We start from the raw sequence: 8,705 nt of genomic DNA, 5'->3' as shown, positions 1-8,705 counted from the left end.
TCATACCTAACCCAGGGCATCCATTCCTCTCCAGTCTTTCATGATGTGAAATTACAAAGCAGAGGTCAGGAACAGAAAAAACTGTGTGTTCTTGTGTAAGGGATGGGGAGATTTGTTTTTTTCCCCGTTGAGTGGTTTAGGGGCCCCATACTGCAGAATAATTGTAGTTTACTGCTTGGATAATGTTATTATTAGAGAAGATAGTGAGAAATGGCGCAGAAATGTTGTTTATACCACGTGGGGCTTTAGCAGGGTGTTAAGGCTCCAAGTCAAAGCTGGCTGTTCTTTCTCCTGTGGAACTGCTTAGCATGCTGTCCTAGGGCTGGATTTCTGGAGTTCTGCTACCTCCATGTCCGTGTTGGACACGGTCTCCACTGCTTTCTGCTTTCCCACAACCTGGCTCATATGAAGAGGCTCTGCAAGAATTAGCTTTAGATGAGCCAAAACTCATTTGTTGAACCAGAGCTGACTTTGCCACAAATGCCCTTGTGCTGTTAATGCATGCACTGTTCTCAAGTGAAGAAAGGTGACCAGAAATACCATGTTTGGATCTGCCTGCACAGGCTGAGACAGGTGCTTTTAGTTCTGGCTCCTCATAGCACTGATGCAGCAGCCACACTTATCTGTCTAAATTGGCCAGTAATTTAAAAATTATTCTCAAATTAGTCTATATTTGAGCTAATAAACCTTTGTCAAGACAAGTTCAGTCAACAGCATGGCAATTAGGGGTTTCTATACCTGTTGCCTTCTTAACCTGCAGCCTGAATGTCTCAGTGGTGTCTCAACAAAACTAAAGCCCAGTTAAAAGCACTTTGAGGGGTCTAATTTGTCCACAATTGACCTGCATTTGTAGGGCACAGGGATCCAGATGTATGTAGTGTAGTCCTTTCATCTGTAGTCTGCCCAATTCTCTTTGGGATATTTTTTTTTTCCCCAGAAAGTGCACTGAAATTTAGAAGACCAGTTTTGTACTGAGGTTGCTTGAAGATGTTGAGCTGAGTGGGAAGTTTGTGAAGAGCAACCATGACTCAGCTCCTAGGGTGGAACACCCTTCCCAGAGAAACACCAGCAGTATGGATTGGATGGACAGGGCAGAAAATTAGAACACTGCTTCATGCTGACTCATTCTGATGCTGTGTGGAGATTTTTTTTTTCCTGAGTATTTTACTCATTGCTGCTGCTCTCAGGAAAGGCATGTACCTCTGCTGACTGAGGCTAGGCAGCTGCAGGACCTTGATGTAGTGCACTATGTGGCTCATCCTCACTGTGGTGATGGTCAAGGCACAGCAGACAAAAATGCTGCTCTCCTCATCTTTAAATTTGGCTTCAGATTTTTCTTGGACCTCATAACTGTTCCTGGGAATAGTCTGCTGTGTTCTTCTGTGTGTCGTACTTCATAGTAAGGGTCACTACTGCTCAAGAAAAATAGTCTGACTAACTATTAGACTCTTATTTCATGATGCTTCTTGTTTTCATTGAATCATAGAATCCTTAAGGTTGGAAAATGCCTCTAAGATCGTCAAGTCCAACTATATCACCCTTGTGTCACCAGCAAACCATGTCCCCATGTGCCACATCCACATGTTTTTTAAACACTTCCAGGGAGAGTGACACCACCACTTCTCTGTGCTATGCTTGACAGCACTTTCTGTGAAGATATTTTTCCAAATATCTAATCTAAACTTCCGGTGGTGCAACTTGAGACTATTTCCTTTTGTCTTGCCTCAGGAGAAGAGCCCCCACCTGGCTACACCCTCCTTTCAGGCAGTTGTAGAGGGCAATAAGGTCCTTCCTGAGCCTTCTCTTCTACAGGGTAGGAAACACCAGATTATTCAGTTGCTTCTTACCAGATATTTGCTTATTATCACATTAAACGGACAAGCAAAAACGACCTGGAGTGCGTTAACTCAAGCTATTAAATGATGTGGCACTAATTATGTCTACCAAAAAACTCAGAAGTACTAAGGCAAATTCCTCTTTTGGTTGAATTGCTGTAATTTGGAGTAAACTGTAAATTATAGAAAGAATGTTTGATTTAGGGGGTGACAAATGAATTTTCCTGGATTTATCCAAATGCTGTACAATTTGCTGAAAGCATATGTTTGCCTACTGACACTGTGCATAAGCAGAGAGCAACCTCTTTTTGGCAGGAGAGCCTCACCTGAGCAAAGCTTTCTACTAAGGGACCTGAAGAAGAAAAGAAAAAAAGCAGTATAAATGGGACAATATTAGTTTTTAATGGTAGTACACAGAAGGAGAAAGTATAATCCTGTATTAAATATAATTATCATAACAGATGAAGGCACACCCTAACAGCACAATATGGCTTTCTGTCTATGTAACTGATAAAGGCTCTTTTTTCAGGTGGAATCTTTCCAAATACAAAATAACAATTTTATCTGAGAGGTTATTGCTTTGGTGGTCAGGAAGGAGGAAAGCGGATAAATCTTATGGATTTGCTTACCTTAGCAGACTTTACCAGGCCTTGTTATTCAACTCTGCAGCTGAACATGGTCAATTCCATTAACCTCAAGTATCACTAATCCATCATATCATGTGTTCCGCTGCACTACTGCTCTGGTGCTTCTGCAGTAATATAGAAGCTGTTGGCAGAGCTGAAGTTCTGCTAATTAAACAAAAACACTACCTGCCCCTGAAAATCATCAATATCAGATACGTATACTTGCTTTCTTCTATTTAATATTTTGTGTCACAAATCAGTAATTTTTCATATATGGGAAAAGCACATGATGAAAATTGTCTCATGAAGATTTCACAGGTAGGGGTTTGGTTTGGCTCTGTAAGTATCAAAACAACTGCTTTTTCTGGAATTGCTATCTGAAAAAGGCGAGTATTATGCAAATTATATTGCATAATATTTGTACTTAGTTTAGGGTTTTTTTAAGAAGGTCAGATATATTAGCTGATATAACTTCAACTGTTCAAGTGTTTCAGCTGGGTTTTTTGTTGTTCCTTTTCTTTCTGTAGTGATGTAATGACCTTAGGAATTGATACTTTGGGACAAAAAGCAAGCTCTGTGTTTCACATGAAGTATCATAATTTGGGGTTTTAATTTCTAACAAATAGCACGACATTTAATTTTAAATTTGTTTCTCTTCCAAGACTGAATTGTGTGAGTTCTACATATATTCTTGGACCGGAGTTATATGCAACAAGTATCTGCTGTGAGCAATGAGACAGGGATTGCAGAGATATAGCTATACATACATGCTGTAGCATATATATGTTTGCAACACCACTGTATTACCTGAGGAAGCATGAGTCATGTAATCAGAGAAAAAACAAAGACTCTGGGGAGACTGCTAGCAGTCTTTCTGTACCTAAGGTGGCCTATAAAAAAAGCTGGAAAGAGGCTTTTAATACGGGCAGGCAGTGACAGGCCTAGGCACAATGGCTTTCAACTAAAAAAGGTAGGCCTATATTACATATTAGGAAGAAATTCTTTACTGTGAGGGTAGTGAGGCACTGGCACAGCTTTCCCAGAGAACCTGTGGATGCCCCATCCCTGGCAGTGTTCAAGGCCGGGCTGAATGGGGCTCTGAGCAACCTGGTCTAGAGGGAGATGTCCCTGCCCATGGAAAGGGGGTTGGAAATAGATGATCTTTAAAGCCTATTCCAACCCAGAACATTCTATGATTCTATGAAACGCAGCTTAGATTTCTAAGTTTAACATTGCCCTCGCTCCAGGTATCCTCCAGAGTCTGAGTTACAGCAGGGTCATTGTTTATTCCAGAATTTTGGACAGAATATACAAAGAACATACAGTTGTTCTTGATAGTAACTTTTAAAATCCTTGGTATATTTACAAATCTAATTTTCAATCTTTAATTCCTGTCATAAAAGGATTTCCCATCTCACTGAGTTGAACAGCGTATTTGCACACAGCTTGTAAAAACAAACCATGAAAACCATGTTAAAGAGACTGAACTGTTTTCTGTAATGGTAGAAGACATTTCTACACACAATGAGAATGCGTCTCTGAGTTTTCCAAAAGAAAATTTCAGCACTTTTCTCAGGCTGCTTGCAAATGTCAGTCCTCTGAGCATTAATGAGGCAATAACTACGTTGAGAACAAAGCTTCTGGTAATTCTGATGATACATTTGAGGTAAATATAAGGGGCTGTCTTGGGTGGAAGTAGGAGATACGTTTCTCTGGGGAAAATATTTGTGTCAGAGAAAACATTAGGCAGTGTGAACTAAGCTTTTTAGCACCTGCATGTGCTTTTGAAAAATGTGCTTAAAAACAATAACCTGAAAGTAGGAGGTAGCATCCCACAGAGTACAGGGAACATTCAGGAGTCTTTGCACTACTCAGGAGAAATCTATTTTGTGCAACCTTGTTGATAAACCCTGGATGAAGGCTGGATACCTATTAAGTCTACAGCTGTCACAGATCAAAGAGATGGTGTTTATTAGACAAAGCACTTTTGATCAAGATGTCAGGTGTTTTATTCCCCTGTCACTCGATACACACAGGAGTTCATGACAACTGGGGAGAACAAAAGGTTGTTGCAAAGGACAGTGAATTGACTTTCATTTTTAGACACTCATGACTCAGAACCCTGGAACTACCTGTGTGTATTTGTGCAGCTTTAGCGCCGAAACATGGCATGTCAGAAGAGAGTTCTACTTTGCATAGTATTTTTTCCATCATAAGTTTCACATCATTAAAACAAGAATTGTCTTATTTTCCTTGATTTTTGGCTATGACTTACCTGGCCAGTGTTTTCAAATCTGTGAAAACTTTCCATGTATGCAATTACCTGTGAAGTCACAAAATTCTTGTTAGAGGCACAAAGAGTGAGGTGAGCCTTGTGAGCCTGTAGAGTAGATTTGCATACATCAGAATTGATCATTTTAGGTCCCTAGAAAGGGACAGTTTGAAATAATTCAAATAAATCTAATGCAAAGCTGATAGTTTCTCTTCATTAGCACAAATGTGTTTTGAGCTGACCAAAGGTTTTTCATGCAGAAACTGAAATTTCCTGGGGCCAGCAGCCCTGAAACGTGTGAAAACCTTAAGGCATTCACCTCACACTGATGAAATGTATTTGATTGCTGAGCCAAACATGAGGCTTAAACCTGCCCCCCCTGCCCCTAATACCTGCTAGCATAGAGAGATTTCTGGTGCAACTTTACTATACTTTGGCTGCTTCACATTATTTTCTTTTTCTCTTCTCTTTCCTTTGCCTTGAATGCTCTTCTTTGCAAGGCATTGTACTGTAAAAATGAGAAAAATAATTTGTATGCTGATGACAGATCTAATGGCATGAAGGTTTTCAGGGGTTTCAAAAAGGGCTTTAATCTTCTTCAGTGAACAAAAGCTGATCTTCATGTGTAGTAACTGGGAGGTTTTTTTTGTAGGCTTTTGGTGAAAATATTAGTGTTACAGAAGCATTACAGAAGACTGTAATGATGACAAAGCTGAATACAAAGTATTCATGAAGATACAAAAATGATGCGGTGTTTTGTTGGGAATGCTGGAGTTTAAATGTGCTTATGAACAAAGACAAGGCAGAAATAAAATGTGCTTTTAAAAAGCAAAATAATTAGATATCAATGGAAAATTGCACTTGAGATGGTAGATTTTCCAGCAGTTATTTATTTGAGCCAGTAATATAAATAAGCCACTAATATAAATCATAAAAAATTATGAAAATGACAGTTTTTTGAGATTTGGAAGATCAGCTCTTGTGGTGCTCTAATACCTGTTCATAGGATGATTCTTTGCAAGGGTCAGTCCTTGAAAAAAAATTTGTAAACACTTTGGTCTTCTTACCACTTGCAGCTTTTCTATAATAATTAGTGTCTGCTTGTGCATATGTTGAGTGGGAGGTTCATAGCTGTTCCTCAATTACCTATTATGAATACTCCTGTTTTTATGGTATTACATTTATTTACTGAAGGTAGTTCTGAAAGTTTCTAAACCGTTTTCTGTGCCTTTGTATTGTTCTGAATGTTTTTATGTTATACAGGTAAGAACAGGAGGCATAGAGCCTTAATAAATTGGGTCTTGGTCCTATTTTGGTCATCAAACCTCAGAAAAGTCCTATTCATCATCTGTAGTGTCTAGGAAATGGCATTAATGACTGCACAGTTTAAATCATGTTCTGAGATTAATTTAGTTACTGCTGATGGTGCTGTTTTAAAATAGCCTCCTTTTGACTAAAGGATTTCAGGGATCACTAAATTTCAAAAGGTAATACAAGGTCTGAAGAAACCAGAATTTTCTTTGTTGTTGTTGAATTTTATGTTCACATTGAGCAAAAATTGAGCTGGGCTGATAAAACAGTAAAAGATAAATACCGGTAAAAGAAGTTATGATGCACTTCTGTATTCTATCTGGAGGACAGGGTTTCTGAAGGGAGAAAGAGGATATTAAAATGGAGATAAAAATTACATAAATCCTACTGGTCTAGGTAAGGTGGAATAGGAGAAAGTAGAAATTTTTAAGTTGCATCTGAGAAAAGATAGGGAAAAAAAGAATTTTTGTTATAGCAATCTGCACTGGGATTTGGGTCCTGTTTTTCCAGACAGTATGGTTGTGTCAAATTTTAAGTAATCATCCAAACTTTTTGTTCTGTGTCTAGGTTCATTTCCTAAACTACTTAAAAGTCACTGAGTAAAACCTTGTTCTTTTTTGAAATATGGAAGCTGAGTCATGAACATTTATCTCTGTGACAGACCAGTTTAGGTCAGCAGGACTCAGGATTTAGCACCAAAACTTTCCAAGGAAGCCACAAAGTATGCACAAGTGTGGTTTCTCCTCATTTTTTTCTAAAACAAAGATTAGTCTCACAGCCTCTTATGATGTGGAGTAACTTTCATTCATGGCAACTTCAGTCTGTAATGCTTTTGCCTGGAAAAATTTTTATTTTCTTAAAATGCCTTCACATACTAAACAATGCCTTGAAGGTTAAAGCTGAAGAAATTGTTTTCATGCCCCCTAGAGCCAGTGCAAGAAGCATTTTAGTTGGTTGAGTTATACATAGAGAAATTTATAAACATTTCTCTCTCTCTCAAATTGTCTTGATTTTAAAAACAATGTTCTATGAGTCAAAGGTATATAAAAAAGTAATTACAGCGATCAAATGCTTTTCTATTATCTACTTTATTTGACGACACAACATGATATGGGAGGAATGTTAGGAACAAAAATTGTACAAGCCAGTAGTGAGTCCTCTGTTTTCCTCTGTATTCATTTGTGCTGCTGAGATCTAGTTGTATTTTGTCAAATCCACTTGGTTTGCAGCTAGCAAGGAATGGATAGGTGTGAGACTGCCAAACTAAACATAGATGTTGCAGAAACCAGCACTGTAGATGGCACACCTCCTTATGAACATTTTGGCTTCTTTATGTTGAAGAGGGGGTTGTGCATGGAGGTAGAAAGTGTGAAGGCCACAGTGCAGTTGTCTAGGAAACAGAGTGTAAACTGGAAAGCAGGGAAAAAGTGTCAGGCTGGTCTTGTTATACTATCTGAGCCTCCATACTGCCACTCTGGTTCAGTGAAAGCTCATTTATTTGGTCTGTGTTTTGCTGGTTTGCTTTTGTTTTGTTTTGTTTTGTTGTTTTTTTTTTTGCAAACGACTTTGCTCCTACCATGCTGCTGGTACAAGGGAGGGAGCAGGAGGGCCTGGTGTAGGACAGAACTCATCTGTGAGTTTGTTGTCCCTGTGCTTTTAATGCCCCCTCTAAATTTTCCTCTGTCCTTTAGCATGGCTTAAGGAACACTCCCAAGATGTGGAGGGCCTCCTGCTCTTGCTGAGATAGCTGATATCCCAGACCGACTTCCCTTCTCCCAGGTGCTGTATTGCTGTCCATGGAGCAGTGAGAAGTGATGGCTTTGGTGCCAAGGGGATCTCCCAGAGCAGCTGGCTCAGAAGTGAGTGAGGGCAACTTTGGCTTTTGGATGGGTGGCTGGGAGCAGAACAGGAGCTTCCTCTGGCACTGAAACCATATCTGTGAGGCAGTACTTGTCCAAAAATCCGCATCATCAACAAGTGGCTTAAGGGTTGGTGTCATCGGCATAATTTTGGATTCTTTGATCATGGGGAAATTTTTACAGCATCTGCTCTGCTGGAACCAGATGGGGTACATCTCTCAGTTAAGGGCAAAAGGTTTTTAGCTCATGAACTGGCAGACCTCACTGAGAGGGCTTTAAACTAGGTTTGAAGGGGGAAGGGGAAGCAGCTGAGCTATCTGTAAGCAGACCCAAGGGTTGCAAGGCTAAGTTAGGGGTGAAGTCAGTAGCCCAGCTGAGGTGCATGTATACCAATGTGCACAGCTTGGGCAACAAACAAGAAGAACTGGAGGTCATGGTGCAACTGCAGAGCTATGATGTAGTTGCCATCACGGAAACATGGTGGGATGACTCACATAGCTGGAGTGCTGCACTGGATGGATACAAGCTCTTCAGAAGAGACAGGAAAGGAAGAAGAGGTGGAGGGGTGGCCCTTTATATTAAGCAGACTTTCAATGCTGTAGAAATTGAAACTAAGGAAGATGGAGTTGAATGTCTATGGGTAAGAATTAAGGGGAAGGCCAACAAGGCTGACACCCTACTGGGAGTCTGTTATCATCCACCCAACCAGGAAGAAGAGGTAGATGACTTATTCTATAAGCAGCTAGATAATGTTTCAAGATCATCAGCCCTTGTTCTTGTGGGTGACTTCAACCTACCAGAC

Source organism: Geospiza fortis, unplaced genomic scaffold (assembly GCF_000277835.1).
Source record: "Geospiza fortis unplaced genomic scaffold, GeoFor_1.0 scaffold443, whole genome shotgun sequence".
Taxonomy (NCBI): Eukaryota; Metazoa; Chordata; class Aves; order Passeriformes; family Thraupidae; genus Geospiza; species Geospiza fortis.
Note: the sequence above shows the minus strand (reverse complement) of the source record.